At 50.3% G+C, this 19,536-nt stretch overlaps 1 protein-coding gene across 23 annotated transcripts in view; it reads right to left on the bottom strand.

Annotated features, from left to right (window-relative positions):
- Positions 1–19,536, bottom strand: part of LOC144103794 (CUGBP Elav-like family member 2) — a 541,184-nt gene that overhangs the window by 474,428 nt on the left and 47,220 nt on the right. The gene's annotated exons all lie outside the window — the stretch shown is intronic.

Genomic DNA, 19,536 nt, shown 5'->3' with positions numbered 1-19,536 from the left:
ATTTCAAGGGTCTTCAGAGTACGACGTGGTGTAGAAGGAAGTGTCGTGCAAAATGAGACGCGTCGAGAAACACGTTAACAAAAATTAATACGAAAAAATTTTCAAAAAAAGTGAGTCGCTTTCGGTTTTGCTGATGTTCAGGGCGATACGCATTAAAGCCGGGAATTCACACGACAGAGGCGCCACAAGCGCAGCTGCGGCGGCGTCACAAAGCAGTCTCTTCCAAAGACGGTCGTAATTTGTGTGCTTAGGGCGCTCGGCTACTGGTCCAGAGTACCCGGGTTCGAACCCGACAGCGGCGGCCGGGTTTCGATGGAGGCGGAACGCAAAGGCACCCGTGTGCTGTGCGATGTCAGTGCACGGTGAATATCCCCAGGTGGTCGAAATTATTCCGGAGCCCTCCACTACGGCGTCTCTTCCTTCTTTCACTCCCTCCTTTATCTCTTCTCTTACGGCACTGTTCAGATGAACGCCGGTATGTGAGACAGATACTGCGCCATTTCCTTTCCCCAAAAACCAATTTTTTGGATCTTTAACATGCACTGACAAGGCGCCCGTGTGCTGTGCGATGTCAGTGCACGTTAAAGATCCCCAAGTGGTCGAAATTATTCCGGAGCCCTCCACTACGGCACCTCTTATTCCTTTCTTCTTTCACTCCCTCCTTTATCTCTTCCCTTACGGCGCGGTTCAGGTGACCAACAATATATGAGACAGATACTGCGCCATTTCCTTTCCCCAAAAACCAATTATTAATTCAAGCGCAAAGGCGCCCGTGTGCTGTGCGGTGTCAGGGCACGTTAAAGATACCCACGTGGTCGAAATATATTGGCAAAGGCTGGTTCTTTGGGAAATCATTCCTTTCCAATATTGGGCCAATTACCTGTGCTGCATAGGCAAATTTTAAAGTAAAAACTCGTAAAAGATTGAAGCCCACAGAGATTGGAACCCAGGACCTGAATCCATATCGCCCACTGAAATACGAGCTTGGATCCGCGGAGCAAGAAGAGGTGCTCGGGATCGCCGTCCGGAATTCGTCACTGTGTATAGAGGCAAGCCGCTCGGTACACGCGCAAGATCTTCCACCGTCATGGACGAAAAAAGCGTCCGTCGGGAAAGCACTGTGCGGCGCGTCAAAACGGGAATTCCCCTACTGCCGCTTCAAAGTAGGAACACGTTGTGCCCCGAGAGTAGAGCGCGCCTTGGTATTAACGGCGGAGCGTGGCTTCGCGGCGCTTGCAAGTGCAGCAGAGGCGGCGCACGGTAGCCCGACTCCCGCTGGCAATCTGGCGACGTCGGCGCGCAACGCACGATGCCGGCGTGTGCGCTGACGGCGACACGTGCGGGGGCGACCGCCGCCTCCGACACGACTGCGAGAACGCACGGAGTGCACACACTCCAAACAGGAAGGAGTAGATTGGGAGTAAGGTGTCCTCTAGCGTATTGCACTACGAGGACAGTTTACTCTCTTTTTATACTCCCATACTGCCGTATTCCTGTTCAGAGCACGGTGTAAGAACGTATTCTTACACTGTGGTCCAGAGTGAGCACATACCCACGAGGGTCTTTGCACGGGAACAACTGCAATGAAAGAAACACTAGCGACAGCTCCACGCTGCTTTTGTTCCTGGTAAAAAATCGATTCTGCGACTATCGCTGGACCCGCCGCGGTGGATCAGTGGTCAGAGCGCTTGGCCGGGTGGGACGGCCGCGTTTCGATATAGCGGAAACGCTTTAAAAGGCGCCCGTATGCTGTGCGATGTCAGTGCACTGTAAAGACACCCAGCTGGTCGAAATTATTCTGGAGCCCTCCACTACGGCGTCCGTCATAGCCTCAGTCGCTCTGGGACGATGACCCCCCCCCCCCCCATAAACCTTTTTTTCCTTTCTTACCACACTCTCTCTGTTGTGAGCGTCAGACCCCGCCCACTCCTACAGGCCGAGCACGAGTTTAAGCGTCTCTCTCTCTCTCTCTCTCTCTCTCTCTCTCTCTCTCTCTCTCTCTCTCTCTCTCTCTCTCTCTGTGTGTGTGTGTGTGTGTGTGTGTGTGTGTGTGTGTGTGTGTGTGTGTGTGTGTGTGTGTGTGTGTGTGTGTGTGTGTGTGTGTGTGTGTGTGTGTGCGTGCGTGCGTGCGTGCGTGCCTGTCTGTCTGTCTCTCTGTGTGTGTGTGTGTGTGTGTGTGTGTGTGTGTGTGTGTGTGTGTGTGTGTGTGTGTGTGTGTGTGTGTGTGTGTGTGTGTGTGTGCGTGCGTGTGTGTGTGTGTGTGTGTGTGTGTGTGTGTGTGTGTGTGTGTGTGAGAGAGAGAGAGAGAGAGAGAGAGAGACACTATAGGTGTCAATCGAACGTGGTTGAGGTGTCCACCGAGATTTCGAGATCTGAGAGCTACTGGGTCCCTACCTCAAAAACCTTTCCTTTCCTCAAAACACAAGCTTGCGCATTCTACATAAGCAGACAGTGTCCTCACAGTTAAATAGTAATTAGTGATTAATCACATTAGTTCATTAGTTGAATAAATGAGTAATTGGTGAATAGTGAATCAGTAATTAGTCACCTGGTAATTGGTTAATTCGTAATACTAGTGGTAGGCGTTGTATGTCGTAACTGGGAACTCAGTATACGATAATGCACGTGCGCTTCAGCCTACCGCGCATGCGTGTGATGTCAGAGTGGCACCACTATCGTTCGAGAGGAGCGCTCCCCAGCAAACCTTGCCAGACGCCTCCTGAACGCCAATCTGGGAGGGTGCCGCCTAAACGCTCTCTTGTAGTCTCTAGCAACCAAGCGTGCGCACGCTAATGAACGTCAACGAAAGCGTCGTGAAGCGAACAACTGTGTAGTCTTTAATAAACATCTTCACCACACATCAGCGACACAAGTAGCAACACCGCACTTTAGGCCAACAAAGTGCCCCCCTGAATTTTTACGGCGTTCCGGGATGGCACTTCGTCAGGTCAGTTCGCACCACAGCTTCGAAAGTGACAATGAACGCTCGTCTCTGCTGAAGGAAGACGCACAGGCAACTATAGTCGGATGCAACTCAAGAACGCCGGGGATTTTCCCCGTCAAGAGTCCCCCTTCAAGCCAATGGCGTCGGCCAGTTGTCACGACTCTGCTACTGTGACAAAGCAGGGAGTGCTAGATGAAAGGGGATAATTCCTTCCCTATATGGTCGGAGTAGAGCTCTCTCTCCGTTGTGGCGCCGCTCCCTGCATTGTCACGATATCAGAGTCATGAGAATCGGCCGATGCCATTGGCTGGAAAGGGGCCCTTTGGGGCGGGGGGAGCCACTGCGTTCTTGAGTTGTATCCGACTATAGGTGTGAAGTCGAACGCCTGCGTGAACTGCACTCCACGAACTGCACTCCACTCATAAAGCACTCCCCTGAATATCTGGGTCAAGCGTCCCACCAGCTCGAGTCGCAAACTACGAGAGAAGAAATTACAGTGGCCCTGCTTTGAAGGCATATCCGAGATGCCGACCATACGAACGTACAGGCAGTGCTGATGGGTGGTAAGGAGTGCTTGCGCAAGCTTCGTGTTGTGTTTTCCGGCAAGCCAGCTGCACTAAGTTCGAATGGAGTGGGCTGACGTTTAAAAAATATATGGAAGGAAGAGTGGACATGTCGGGTTCTGCCTGTGTGCTGAGGTATAAGGGTGCAACAAAGGATTAATCTCCTGCCCCTGTGTACCAGCCCAGACGCTATTTAGGACGTAAACTGTACGTTTAAATGTTCAAGGGACACGTGTCAGAAAAAAAAATTATCCCAGCTCTGCCTCGCGACCCAGTCACGCGGTACTGTTACCAGCAGGTACAGCGTACATCTCAACATTCCCCCCCCCCCCCTCATATTTTGACAGATTTAGGCGACTAGATTACATGACTGCACTCAAGTATATAGTATATATACTATATTTCCGGCCACTCGAGTCTTGACAATTTTGATAGCTGTAAGCAGCAAAGCAACATCCTAAGCATTAGTGCAAATGAGCTTAAAGATGAACAAAAAGGGACTGCAAGTGAAAGGAAGCGAGGACCGACCATCAGGTGACTAATCTTAGAGTTCTGATCTTAGAGTTCTGCCAACTCCCGCAAGCCCCGCCGCGGTGGCTCAGTGGTTAGGGCGCTCGACTACTGATCCGGAGTTCCCGGGTTCCAACCCGACCGCGGCGGCTGCGTTTTTATGGAGGAAAAACGCTAAGGCGCCCGTGTGCTGTGCGATGTCAGTGCACGCTAAAGATCCCCAGGTGGTCGAAATTATTCCGGAGCCCTCCACTACGGCACCTCCTTCTTACTTTCTTCTTTCACTCCCTCCTTTATCCCTTCCCTTACGGCGCGGTTCAGGTGTCCAAAGATATATGAGACAGATACTGCGCCATTTCCTTTCCCCAAAAACCAATTATTATTATTATCGGCAGAGCACCTATTCGCACCCGCTTCTCTGGCTTCCAGGTCTTTAACCGCCACAGGCAGCCCGCAGAAACCGCGATCACGTAACTACAAACCGCTCTGCGCCGACAAAACGGCATTCGGTGCGGCCACTGAACTGAACAGGGCGTCGCGAATGCCTATAACAATACTACGTTAGACGGCGAGCACTCGGAGTTTAAACACGCTCTCAACCGGCGCTATCCCGACAGGCTGCAGCTTCTCCTTCCACCCGTCTCGTTCAGGACCTATTCCAACGTCAGTTTTTCACCGGGGCAAATGCGCGCGGTTACCAGCCCACAAGCAACAATTCGGTTCGGCTTGCAAATCAGGCAGCACTGGAATATGCAGACAAGATCCAGAGCCCGGCCCGAGGGCGTTAACAAACGCGAGACCAACAAGACCGGCACTCTGAAAACAAGACCGAAAGCGAGTATACAATCCACCGGCTAACACCGGCCTTAGCAACGCCTACACCTCAAGCAGCAGCGGGAGACGGCTCCAGAAACACGCGTCCTACAATAGCCACCACGGGGAAGTGCCTCTGCGATCCGTTGCTTCACTTCCACACAGCAGCACCCTCAAACCCCCTTTCCCTATCCGCAATGCCCAGCTCTGTGTTTCTGTCTTGATGCAACACAAATGTGTTATGCAACAGCAGCACGGTTGTGAGGCGCTAAATTTCCCCACATTCTTTTTTGTTTAATTTCTCCGCCTTCACGATGTAATCTGGGAAACGTACGAGACCACCGTCTCAGTCTTGTTCCCATATTTCAAAACGAAAGCAGCAGAACAGCTTGCGAGGACGAGAAACGATATCACCCACACACTGCAGCAGCAGTAGCAGCAGCCCACAAATAAAATCGCTCTTCGGAAGCCAGTGACGGTGACGAACAGCAGACCACGGCGGTCCGCACATGCGAACAACAGAACACGCCAAAGTAACCTGCACACACACGAGCGCAAATAAAAGACGTGCAGCAGGCACGGGTTACCAGCCGCACTCTGCGGTCCAGCAGAGGGAGACCGACATAACTCATCCGCGCAGCGGGCTTCGGAAGCCGAACGGGCATACACACACTTGAGCACGGCTGCTGCTGTCTCAAGAGGCGCGGGTATTTCGGGATACGCAAATGGTTCTCTCGGAGAGCGCGCGCACAGAGGGCGGGTGAAGGACTCTGTGAGAGAGTGTGGAGGAGGTTGACAGCTCGCGCAATAACAGCCCGCGGCCGAAGCAGCCAAGGACGTCACTTGCCGCGTTTACACGTATGCGCCAGAAGTCGATTCCAGTCCCTTTTTGGAGGGAAAGAGCAGGTTTTGAGAAAGAAAGGCGTGACTCGTCCTCTACTCTTTGCCTCGACGTTTTTGCACTTTCTCTCAAAAAGCGGACTGGAGTCGACTTCAGCCGCATTCATGTAAACGCGGCTTTTCGGAGACGCGGAAGCCATGTTTACATGAATGCGACAGATGTCGACTCGAGTCCACGTTTCTGAAAGAAAGGGTAAAAAAAAACAGAGGATGAAGAATAGAGACGAGTCGCATCTTTCATTCTGCCTCATTCATGTAAACGCGCCTAGAGATGCACCAAACGCATCCGAAGTAGGAAGCAATGCGAAATGCGAAGATTCGCGTGGCTTACGAGAGGCACTGTAGCGGAGGGCTTCGAATACATTTTGGCCACTTGTGGTTCTCTACCGCGCACTGGCATCACACAGCACACTGGTGTGAGTTCAGTCAGTCGCCGGGATTCGATCCCAGGACTCAGGTGCCGAACGCAATAAGCCACTGAGTAGCCGCGACGGGTTGCATGCTGAACCTTCAAACCGCCTCGATGAGCGGTACATTAGCCGAAGGACGGTACGGTGAGCTACACAGTATCGTGCCACTAAATGGCTTTTTTGACCACAAAGCTTCCCTTTCAATACTTCAAGCCCGAGAATGAAGCTCAGTTTAAGCAAGACGTAGCATCATTCATTAAGGATGGGTAGCACCGGTGCCACTAACGGCAGCGCTGTCAAAAATAAGCGCAAGGGCTCGGCTGCACCCCGCCACCGGGGCAAAGTGCCAGATCCGGTTAAGTTTCAGACCCGCGGAACCGAGCTGCATCGCGACGCAGAAAACGAAAAGATGATAGGCGCTGCCTGGCCACACGTTCGCCAAATATGAGTCCTCGAGCTGTCATTAAGCGTCTCTACTGAGCCACTTCTACGCCGCGGTTGTGTAATGTAAGCCCGTACAATATAGCTGCCTCGTCTCTGTTGGCACACGCCCAGCGAATCCACATACGCATTCACTATTCGTGCCACCGCCGCAGAGATAACGAGCAAGGTGTGCTCTTAAATATACCAGCCGCGACCTAAATGAGGTTCATGCCCATCCCTTCGGCGTGCGCATTAAACCTTACTACCACCGTCGATTTAACACTTTCGTAGAAAGCAGGTCTAAGTGCGCAACAACATGGCATTTCACATCCACTCCTGGGACAACAAGCTGCACGTGTACGCAGTCATTTAGCAATATTCGGCTCATTTCCCAGGGACAACATAACGATTGCACTCCTGTCGTATTCCATTGTTACTCTGTTAAACAATGAAAGCGCGAATGTATGCCAACTCGCGTCGAAGGGAGGACGGAGGAGAAAATTCTCGCAGGCTAGTTGGTACATATTTGGCCGAATTTCTAGCGCAGAAAGCCGAAGACAAAGAAACGAAATGGACAGGACACAAGTGCCACTCCAATAGAGGACAGCAACAACAGCAACGCTGCTAACAAATGGAAGCAAAGCCAGCGACACGCGCTTCTCTGCTTTCCTCCCTGAGCAAGTGCCTACGTGTGTGCTTTCATCGCCTTGCTCATCATCATCATGGCCATCTTATAACATAACCACAGACCACTGCACGACCAACGATGTCCTGTGCAAGCTGCGGCCATCTTATCCCCTGCAAACATCTTAAGCGTCTTGCCTTCGCATCGCATGCCCTGCCCATGCCCACTTCGTCAACTTGATTTTGAGTACGATGTCGTTAACTCGCGTTTGTTCCCTGACCCACACTTCCCGCTTGCTGTCTCTTAACGTTACACCTACTCTTTTCCATAGCTCTCTGCGTTTCTCTCAATTTGAATTGAACCCTTTTCGTTACCCTCCATTCTTCTGACCCCAAGGATAATAAAAAAACAGATGTGATAAACTTTCCTCTTGAGGTATATTTGCAAACAGGTAACCTACTGTCTATTCTACTGTCAAGTCCATTATATACCAAATAGGTGCACATAAACTCAAGCGCATGCACCATGATCGCCTGTATACGTAAGTTTATACGCTGGCTATTTCACTGTCTAAAAGTTGTGGAATAACTAGGCCCACAAGATGTCCTCGCAAAGCACAGTTATCCCCATCCGTCCCGGAATACAAAAACAAGATCATATAATCCAGAGGGAAAGCAGTCGTGACGAAATTATTCCCGCAAATATTAGCTCAGTCAAAAACACCCTTTTCACCACCGCTGCACCACTGCACGGATATCGTTTACCAGTTTCCCGCTACAAGAATGACATAATCGCATGGAAGCATAATCGCAACACCTAGGCCACTGTTCAGGGAGCAGCGAGTGCTGCCACCTGGCAATCGCCCAACGTCCGGACACGCAGCGCCACCTATTACCACCGACGCGATCTTTTCTTCGCAAAAGAAATAAAACGCACAACGATCGATCGGCGCGCTTCGCTCGGCTTGCAGCTTCCGCCGACAGATGGTGCGACCGCCGTTGAATTCGCCACCTCCAGGCGCAAGTTGTTTTTTCCACGATCAAGTGCTCACTCGCTCTCCCATTCCCTTTCTATCTACCCAGCTGTTTACATTGGGGCCGGCGCAGCGTCAGAGGCGCGCACGCCACAACAACCGAGCCGCAGCGGGAGTCAAGTGCTTTCCCCTGGCGACAATCCTACCCGAGAGACAACAGCGCCGTCCAAGCACCCCGACGACCGCTCGCCGCAAAGAGCTCCCCCAACTACCCGCCGCACATTCATTCAATCTTCATTGCGTTCCCCCCAAAAAAAACACCGCCGAGGCTTGGTATTAGTGCTCGATGTTGTCACGAGAAACACGGCTACGTAATAATCATGAGAAGTTAAATAAAAGACAAAATACTACAATGTGCAATAGTTCGGGGGAGACCACGGGCTTCTGGCCTTGCTTCTTCTAATAAATTCACTAATTCATTTCACACTAGCAATACGAAATGAAATTGTGCAAGTGCTCCGTCCACATGTTGAGCAGAAAACGCGCGTGCCTAACTTGGGGGGGGGGGGGGGGGGGGGGGGGTAAAAAATAAGAAGTAACAAAACTGACGGCATTGCCTGTGTCTTACGGGCAGGTGATAGAAAACCGCACGCGTGGGAGGTACTGTGCACCAGAGTTTGTTATAAAAATTCCGATGGAGGCGAAATTCTAGGGGCCCGTGTACTGCGCGAAGTCAGTAACGTTTAAGAAGGCTAGGTGGTCGAAATTTCCGGAGCCCTCCACAACGGCGTCCCCCATAGCCTAGGTCGCCTTTGTACGTTAAACCCCCATAAACCAATACAAATAATAAAGCACTGTTCAAGTGCAGCTCCTGTCCATGTCAAACAACTTTTTTCTAGCGTCCGCGTTTGAGCGTTTCTCTGGTTAACTTTTCAAGCTCTGGCAGCACTGAAAACAAGTTAACTTTTCCTGTAGTTGCATTTACGTACATGGGACGAGCTTTCAGGCGCTAGTCTGCAGCAAATACCAACACAACGAGGCGTAAAACTATTATATACTAAACACATACTCTAGTCGGATGCCACTTAAGAACCCAGCGGCTTTTCCCCGTCAAAGGACCCCCTTCCAGCCAGCCCATGGCGTCAGCCGATTCTCATGAACTTGCTAGCATCACAATGCAGGGAGCGGCGTGACAATGCAGGGGGGAACTATTCCATACCATGGAGGGAGGGGACCACCCCATTTCATCTGCCGCTCCCTGCATTGCCACGCTAAGAGGCTCTAGAGAATCGGCCGACGCCATTGGCTGGAAGGGGGTCTTTTGACGGGGAAAAGCCGCTGCGTTTTTTAGTTGTATTCGACTACAGATACTGAGTTATCGTTCACGCCGAATACATTAAATTGAAAGGCTGCTCCCCTAAATTACTTTATCGTATTTTGGGACAAAAAACTGCATTAATAAATGTCTGCTATCTAAGTCCTAGGAAAGCCTGGCGGACCATAACTAGCATCACCGTAAAGTCCGATCTGATCTCTGTCAAGAGGTGCGAATTGCAATTCAGTTACAACACATCCGCTACCTTTACGTGCGGTTTAAGAGGATGCTGTGATTGCGAAAATGCGCGTTTCGAACCGTATAGGGCAACATTCCTCCATTACAAGCGGCTCGCCTGATCGACAAGCAACCTCCCCCCCCCCCCCCCCGTTTTTTTTTCTTTACGTATCCTCTTCAGTCACGGCATGTATGCACAGAGGGAGGCACAGGTAGTTTCGCTTTATTTCTTGTATCGACTGCCGGAAGGCAGGTTGCAAAAAGCACGCGTAACATATTCCCAGTTCCTGCAACCGGCAACTGATATTTTGACATTTTACGAAAGCATGCACGACAACGATGTTTCAATAATTAGTTTTTCGCTATAATAGTCATAATTCGTGACTGAAGCGGTATTTTACCACTAGACCACGCACCAGCCCAAGCAAGCAGGGCACTCAAACGCAACCAAAAAACAATGCAGCACAAAGTTAACGAAGCAGCGCCATTTCCACACTGTGTTATGCTTGTCAATGCCTTTAAATAGTGACGACGGCGTTTTTCGGAGAGTATATTTAAGATAGGCGCGGCAGAACACGTATTTAAATAAAAAGTACAAGCAATCTGACAGCAAAGCACACACACCAAAAAGAGACACCGTTTACTAACAGCTGCCAGTACAGCGATCAATTAGACAAAAGAACTATTTCTGAAGACTTCTGCGGACAACCCCTTCATCAGCACAACTTCTGGAAAGATGAATAAGCAGGGGTCCTCCCAATAAGTGCCCGGTGATTTCCGACCGCCTTCAAGTTGTAAGAGTCGCCCATTAAAAAAACAAAAAGAGGAGCCTGTGGAGAAAACAAATGCGCTCTGTAATTTTCCTCGGGAACTGCCAGGGACACTTAAGTATACGGCTTTGGATGTTACTGATTGGTTTGGAGGCCTCTGCCAGAATCTTGCAAACACGAGGGATAGGAACCCAAGATAGAGCAAAAATGTGTACGCAAACACGCACAAACGCAGACGTTTGTGCTCTATTTTGGGTTCCTATCCCTCGTGTTTGCAAGATTCTGGCAGAGGCCTCCAAAGCAATCAGTAACATCCAAAGCCGTATACTTAAGTGCCCTCGGCAGTTCCCGACACCAGCCGACAGCAAATGTTTCCGGGTGGCGGGTGTAGGGAAAACAATTTCGGCGCCGCCACATAATCCGCCGATCGCTTAAAACTGCCCGAAGATTTATAAGCGGGCTTGCATACGCTCGATCCATACACAGCTTTCAATAACACCAGGCAGCTGGGATCGCGTAGGGTTGCTACAGTTCGTTTTTTCGAGTCAACGCATCATGCAAAATTTTAACTGCACAGTCATAGACAAAAGTCAGCGGGATGGAAATTTGCGGTTAAAAAAAATTATTCCAGCGCGCTCATGTCAAAGCAGATCAATGAAAAATTTACATGAGGAGACATGCGTGCTCCATCTGGCGGAAGAAATACCAACCGACTGGCTAGCCCGGCAACGCGGAAATTATTTTTCCGCAAATCTGCATCCCGCAAACTTTCCCCCGTGACTGCACACAGGTAGGCGAAAGCTCAAAGTCTACCTGTGCGCGTTCACGTCCACGTTTTTCGGAGCTTTGTATCGTGCAACGTTAAAACTCAAAGCTGTTAATGGAGTAACCATTCGCTACAGACCATTCGCGCCATTCAGCTATGCGCGGATCCATTCTTCTCCGCCTGTGTAGTTAATTTAAGCACACACGCACACACCTGCTGTAAAAAAATTGTGATCCCCTACCGCACCAACCATGCTCCGACCTAGCACCTCAACCTCTTCAGGAATACGGCACAAGAGGAACACGAATTAAGTCAAGCCCTCGAACCAATTTTTGACCGCCACCGGAAATTATCGTAGCGTGCCAAACATGCCGAATTCCCACCGCAATTACGGACGTTCATCTCCGCCACGCGACACATGGTGGCAGCCAAGCAAACTAAAAGCGTCTAGCTAGACGTTCTGGACTTTCCCGCGGCACTTCAAACGCAGTTCTTGCACACGATGCCGGTTAACGTCGGCCAGTTAACCGACACCACGCTCTTTAAAGAACTGCTTTTTTAGATCCGATCCAAACCGGCTCCGCCAGCAAGCTCGCGGAGAACTTGCCCTGAAATCTCGCACGCACGCCTGTTGCCGACCCACCGGGGCGTGCCACAAACAACGCCGCCAGGTGAGGATATAAGCGTAGAGGTACTCGTTCTGGCCTTTCCTTCTGCGCTACTTAAACGCCAAAATGTAGCACTTTTTGTTTCCCGCAGTGTACTCCAATGCGGTCAAGACGGTTAAAAACGAAAAGTACGAAAGCAGCCAGGACAGAGATATACTAGATATAGTAGCAAAACAATGGGATAAGAGCGGCAGCTAAATGAGGGGAAAACGAAAAAAAAAAGGGGAGTGGCACACGAAACACATAAATCAGCGGCCGCAAATAAAGCGTGAGAATAAAGAATGCGCCTCTCTGCCGAGAACTAAGAAAATACTACGGAAATAGTTATTCCGGGTTTAAATATAGCAAAAAGCGCGCTCTTCCTTCTTGACCACTTATAGCTCCCGTAAAGTTGCGTCGCAAAGAAAAAAGGGCGCTAAGCGTGCAGAGTTTTACACAAATGGACGGCTGGATGAGATCCTTCCGTAAAATTCACGGGAAAAAAAGACAGTAAGAGAAGCCGTGCAACACATGCATTCCAATCACTTCATCGCGAAAAAAAAAAGGGGGCAAACACAAAAGCTGCCGGAATAGAACTTGCAATCTCTAAATGCTCTTCCTGATGATGATGACGATGATGATTTTACAGAGAGAGCCACGGACATCGACTGCCCCGTCTGCTCAAGGAACCCCCTTTGCCAAAAGTAACCGAGCAACAGGTTTTTGCTTCTCAACACGGAGCCTTTACGGCACCCCTAAAGACCGAGAGGTGTCACAACGAGAGGACAAGGGATCCCCTTACTTTACGCAGATTCAGAGTTTAAGGGCTGCCAAAAGTGCCTCGCTGCGCGCCTGGGAAACAAACCACCGTTGCCCGGTTACTTTTGGCCAAAACGGCCCGTGCTGTCACAGACCTACCTTGCCAAGCATTACGCCTAGGACACACCGAGCACCATGCATGGTTCAGGGAAAAGCTTGCGCCCATTGGAACACAGGGATATACAGGTCTGCACGAGCGACGACGGCCTTGTGGTAGGGCATCCGCCTCGCATTCGGGAGGTGCTGGGGTTCGATCCCCACAGCCGCCGGGCCCTGCAGTGCCGTCAACCTCGATCGCCCCACCGAAGGAGAGCACCACACACGGTTTCTAATCAGCCGCTCCGGACATTTATTTATTGCCTATCTATTTAATCCAAGGGCCTAGGCAGTACAGAGAGGGCGTGAGTCAAAATAACAAAGCCCAACACAAACAAAATTACCACAGCAGCGCTACGATAAATATCAGTAACAGCGTTTTTAAACAGGTCGGCATTTGTAACGGAGGCGACGGATGTGTTTACACTCCTTGCATGTCTTGGGGATGAGAGAACCGAAACCAGTTAACCTCGCAATACATCCTCTACGACACGCGCGTCGCCTATACGAGCCGGAATGTACTACGCTGCGTCTGCGCTCGGACGAGTGCCAAGCGAACGCCGGTCGCGATTAGCTCCGTAAACGAACGGCTCCACTCTCCGCAGACAACTACACGCTGGACACCATCCGGCCTTCAGGGCGCCAGCTCATCCGCAGTGGTGGCAAAAGACGGGAAGAAGTAACGATGAATTCCGCCGGCCGCTCCGTCTCTTTTAACCCTTTTTACCTCGTGCACGACTGCCGCGAGCGGTGTTGTGCGCCCATCCATTACGCGCGCACGCCTCGGGATCCGCTTGGCCCCTAAAGGACGAGTCACGGACACCGCGCCACCAAAGCCAGCCGCGTTCAAATTAATTTTCCCGGCTGGCCCGCCAGAGTGGAAGAAACCGTACTAAATGTCTGCCTGAAAATCCGGTTAGTGCTCCTCGACTTCCTTGGATGCTGAGAGTTGAAGCAAATAAAGACAGCGAGATAGATGCAGGGACGAAAGAAAAATTTATAAAGAAAGAAACAAGCAAACAAAGATAGCAAAGATAAGAGGCAAAAAAGTTGTTTGCCTTTATATAATACCATGATACACCTAGAGAAAGAAGCGGCTTTTCTCCCTCAAGGGAACCCCCTTCCAGCCAGTGGCATCGGCCGATGCTCACTAGCCGGCTAGCGTGCCAATTCAGGGAGTGGCAGATGAAAGGGGATAGTCCCCTCCCTGCACTCTCACGCCGCTCCCTGCATTGTCAGGTAAGGAGGATCATGAGAATCGGCCGATGCCACTGGCTATAAGGGGGTCCTTCAACGGACCCACTTCTTTCTTGACTTGTATCCGAGTGCTGTAACCTTTAATTAAAATTCCGAATCTTTATTTAGTAAACCCTTACTAAAGAACTTTATGTTCGTCCTTGTTGCGGTATAGATTACAGTGTCACGCTTTTCAAGTCCCAACCCCTCAGAATTCGCTTTTAGTGTACCGCACCCGTGTTCTGTAAATGACTGTACGCGGTGGCCCCTCGCGCGAACTTATTTTCGCACAGAGCATGGACATTTGCCCGCGAGCGGAGCGTGCTTGATTACTTTTTGTATTTTGTGAACAGCCACAAAAAGCTCTCCCCTGTCCTTTCTTGCTATCGTTCCCCTCTATACTTCTCGCTATCCTCTCTATTTCCCTTTCACCTCCGTCGGCAGGAGTTCGGGTGCTTAAGATATTAGATAGCTATTGCCGCGGCCGGCAACGTTTTCTTCCTCCACTTTTTTTCTTTATATTTATTGAAAATAAACCACTACAACCGCCACCGCATGCGATCCAATCGACATGAGTGTAACATGCAGACGCTTTTGCGTCGCCGACCATCCCGCCACCCGTCAGCACATCAACGCCGTCCGTGTCACATGACCAACGCAGCGGCAAGTGTTTCGGTTACAACACTTTCCCCTAGCAAGGACCGCGGCGCCGTCTCGAGGAGGGGCTGGTAAACATCAAGAGAACAGAAAACCTCAGGGAGCTATTTCTATTCCAGCAGAGCCCGGAGGAGTGGCGTGACGCACAACGCGCCAAGCTGTCGCCTGGCACACACACACGGGGGCAAGCGACCGCTTCTTCGAATGACACATTGTATTCTCATCAGCAGCTCAAGCGCACGCGACTGTCACTTTTATTAACATCGCAGTGCTCGCTTCGTCAATCGTATCCCTCTCTTTCCTCCGTCGCTGGCAGCGTTACGCCCTAACAACCATCCGCACATTAGCGCCCATTACTTCGAAGTCTTTTATCCATCTCGCCTTCGACGCTCTGCTACTGCGGTCAATCAATTCCACCTTAAGCCATGGGCCACAGTCGTTAGCCTCCTCAGCCTTATAAAGGCTGGCACGCTTCCATCTACGTTGTACGCGACTCGAGCCGCCTCCAGTTAAATGGCAAAACACTTGTTCGCGCGGCCGTCAGGCATCAATTACACGCTCGAGTATCTGCTGAGCAAAGAAAAGAAAAAAGGCAAACAAAAAACATCGAAACCACCGCGGCCGATGCGCTATCCATCCGAAGCTCCAAATCGCGTAAATCGTGACGCGTGTGCCCCCGTTCTGGGCTAAAAGTGGGGGATAAAGCTGTCCGCCATTCCTCCTCTCTCTCCGCGCACCCTCACCCTATTCCCGAAACCCACGCCTATTTTCTTCCATTATATCTTTTTTTTTTCCTGGCGCACTTAGTCCTGAATTTCGCCGCTTCTACTCACTATTGCGGCGGACTGCTCGGAATTCCTTCTGACCTTTCTCGCTTCTGCTCGTTATTGCGTACTGCACCCGACCCTACGGGGCGCCGCCAACGAAACGGGGACGCCGGATCTCCATATAAATCCCCCGCTCCCCCGAGATTCTCGCGAGAAATGGTAAAAGAGGGGGCAAATACACACAAGAAAGAAAAGTCCCCGCAACGACGGAAGGCGAGAAGAAAGAAGAGGCAGAGACACGCGCTTCTTTTTTGGAACCTCGACGAAGCAAAGCCATTTTCGTCCCGCCCATCTCCAGCCTAATTACTTTCTTCCTTAAAGTGATGGTAATGAGCGTGCGGTAGTAATTCGCTGAAAGGAGAGAACCTTCTCGAGGAATGCGCTAGAGAGAGAAAATGGCACGGGAGGGTCACGAGCGGCGAATACAGTACGCGCGTGCTACGGCATGCGCAGGGAGATTCGCAGAAAGGACGGAGCGCCCTTCACGAGAGCACGGAAATAAGGATAGAAAAGGATCCTCTGTACTGCACCAGCCAAGAAAATGAGCACTGGCACTGAACTCGCTAGAGAATGATCTGCACGAGGAATTCTTCACCACATCCCACGTACGGCCCAAGAAAAAAAAAGACTAAGAAATGGGAATAACGAAAACAATATTCGGCGTGAAAGCCACAACGAGCTACGTAAAAAAAAAAAATAATCGACATTCTCGGAAAAATTCGGACTAAGGGATGAACCACGTTTCCCTGTTTCCCCCTCTCTTTCTTTCTCCTTTCCCCACCTACCGAGACAGAAAGAGAACTAAAAAAAGGAAGAAAGAGGATAAAGAAAAGACACAAAACGGGCCATCGTGTGTGGAGCAAGGCGAATCGCAAACGGAATCTAGCGCAAGTAATGAATAGGGGGACAAAAAAGGCAAAGCGCTCACTGAATGGTACGAAGGAAAGAAGAGCAAAAAAGGCAGCGAAAATATCGCAAACACGGCCACGGTCTATTCCGGGTTAACAAATACGAAACGAAAAAAAAAAAGAATCGAGGCAAGAAACGCAAGGAGCGGAAGGAGCCCCCTGCGCGCTCGCGGCCGTCTTATTCGTGGCAGGCAAGGCAGGCAGGCAAGCCGACCCAATCCGCCCCTCCATCCGCGCACTCCGATTCAGTTACATCCGAGATGGCCCGCAGAATGCGATGACGTGAGCGCGAAGGGGGGGAGAGGAACACCCAGAACGAGGGCAGCTGTACGGAGAAAGAAAGAAAGAAAGAAAGAAAGAAAGAAAGAAAGAAAGAAAGAAAGAAAGAAAGAAACCGCACGGGCACTGCAGGGGCTATGCCATTTAGGGTGTACGCAACCGTGTCGCAGTCGCCGTCATCCACTCGCTATGTAGGGTTCCATGACGCGCGTTTCCCGTGAAACACTACTACTACTGAGCGCCGTTCTTCGAAGTTCGTGCACGCCTGGTTCGGGCAATTCCGTGCAGTGCGACGAAGCCTGGAGTCGCGAGCGCGTTTACGGTGCGGCGCGCCCCGCCTGCTCCATTCATGCGCGACAGAGTGAGTACTGAAGAGTACTGGCTGCAGAGGGCGAGGGGTGGCCAAATCCAGGCATGTCTCCGTGTGTGGGTGGAAAGAGAGAGGAGGGAATACGCTTGTTACATTTAACAATGCAGTTAAATGAATCACCGGATAGAGATGCGAGGGGGGGAGGCAGTGACAGTGTAGCGTTCGCGAAAAAGGCACGTGTGAATCACAGCCTGAAACCTCGGAGCAGGACAGACGGGATAGGGCCTAGGATAGAGCCGGGAGAACATTTCGACATTCTCTAAATGCACGGCTTATTTTTTTTCTCTCTCTCTCTTTCAGAGGCAGAGCACCTGACAAAGGCAGGCCGCAGAAGAGGACGGTCAATTCGATCCAACCACGCCCGCGTCACACGGGCATTTCTGAGCTTCGCATCCCTACAAACGTCATCACGAATGGAACGCGCGCCATCTCCAACAAAGCTGCACTGAGATACAACTCAATAATGAAGCGACTTTCAGCCATCAAACGATCCCCTTCCAGCTAATGGCGTCGGCCAATCCTCACCAATCTGCTAACGCGACAATGCAGGGAGTGGCAGACGGAGGGGGAGAGTGCCCTCCCTCCATTGTCAGGCATAGACCCCTCCCTGAATTGTCGCGCTAGCATGTTCATTAGAATCGGCCGTCGCCACTGGCTGGAAATGGGGTTGTTTGTCCGAGAAAAGCCGCTGAGACTTGCAGAATACACTTACCCTGAGCTCGTTCATATACGTTACACGATTTCCGTTAGTATGAAAACGAATAACGCATAAAACAAGCAGGAAACACATACGGAGCCACGCAGCCGTTTTCCTGCGTATGTTACTCTAGTATTTCGTACATTCTTTTTTTTTTACATACTGATAGAGTTCACGCTGCCGAAGACGTCACGATTTCTGAGCAGGCCCGGCTGGTCTTGCACTCTAACAAAATACACCTATATGGGTGTAAAAAACGAGTAAGCTGTCCCTATCGCACACCCTTTTTTAGTCATGGCGCACATTCTCGGCCAACAACGGGCGTTACAAATCAAACCGCTTATCACGACAACATCGTCGCGAACATTATCACTTCTGGCGTACATTGACGCTATCCCGGCTCGTTCTACCGACGCCGACCCAACACACAGCACACGGGCAGAGCTGTGGCGGCACAAAGGGGTGCACTTGTTTCTGGGCCCGATGACTCAACGCCAGCGTTTTATCAACGTCAAGACTCGCCACGCAACGGAAAACGAACAGCGCAGCCGAAAAGGGCGTCGCAAAAGAAGAGTGTGTACAGGCAGAAGAGCAGAAGCGCTGGTGCCATCTGCCCCCTCACGTTTCTGCCCAAGAACAGCACATTCCTTGGCTTAGTGCACGAGCCAAATCATAACCAACAACGCCCTCCCACCCCCCACCGCCTCTAACAAAAAAAAGTACTACATTCGAACATCGTTATAGCAAAACGTTTTATAACGAAACAATGGATATAACGAAGGAATGACAATTCCAACTGAAAGATCGTTCTTTAAGGGCTATATTGAAGCTGAGGCTAAAACGAAGTAATCGCCGGAACCTCCAACTTCGTTATAACGAAACAATGGATATAACGAAGGAATGACAATTCCAACTGAAAGATAGTTCTTTAAGGGCTATATTGAAGCTGAGGCTATAACGAAGTAATCGCCGGAACCTCCAACTTCGTTATAACGAAATAATGGATATAACCAAGGAATCACAATTCCAACTGAAAGATCGTTCTACAAGGGCTTTATCGAAGCTACGGCTATAACGAAGTAATCGCCGGGAGCCTCCAGCTTCGTTATAACGAATCAATGGATATATCGAAGGAATGACGTTTCCAGCTTAAAGATCGTTCTACAAGGGCTATATCGAAGCGACGGTTATAGCGAAGTATTCGCCGGGACCCACCAACTTCGTTAAAACAAAACGTTTTATAACGTAATAATAGATATAACGAATCAATGACGATTCCAACTGAGAGATCGTTCTACAGGGGCTATATCGAAGCTACGGCTATAACGAAGTAATCGCCAGGACCCGCCAACTTCGTTATAACAAAACGTTTTATATGGAAACAACGGATATAACGAAGGAATGACGTTTCCAACTGAAAGATGGTTCAACAAGGGCTATATAGAAGCTACGGCTACTACGAAGGAATCGCCGGGACCCGCCAGCTTCGTTACGACGAAACGTTTTATAACGAAATAATGAATATAACGAAAGAATTACGATTCCAATTTAAAGACCGTTCTACAAGGGCTATATCAAAGCTACCGCTATAACGAAGTAATCGCCGGGATTTCGTTATTACGAAACGATTTATAACGAAACAATGGATATAACGAAGCAATGACGTTATCAACTGAAAGATCGTTCTAAAATGGCGATATCGAAGCTACGGCTATAACGAAGTAATCGCCGGGACCCTCCAACTTCCTTAT

The sequence above is a fragment of the Amblyomma americanum genome, chromosome 9, assembly GCF_052857255.1.
Source record: "Amblyomma americanum isolate KBUSLIRL-KWMA chromosome 9, ASM5285725v1, whole genome shotgun sequence".
Classification (NCBI taxonomy): domain Eukaryota; kingdom Metazoa; phylum Arthropoda; class Arachnida; order Ixodida; family Ixodidae; genus Amblyomma; species Amblyomma americanum.
Note: the sequence above shows the minus strand (reverse complement) of the source record. Positions and strands in the feature narration are given on the sequence as shown.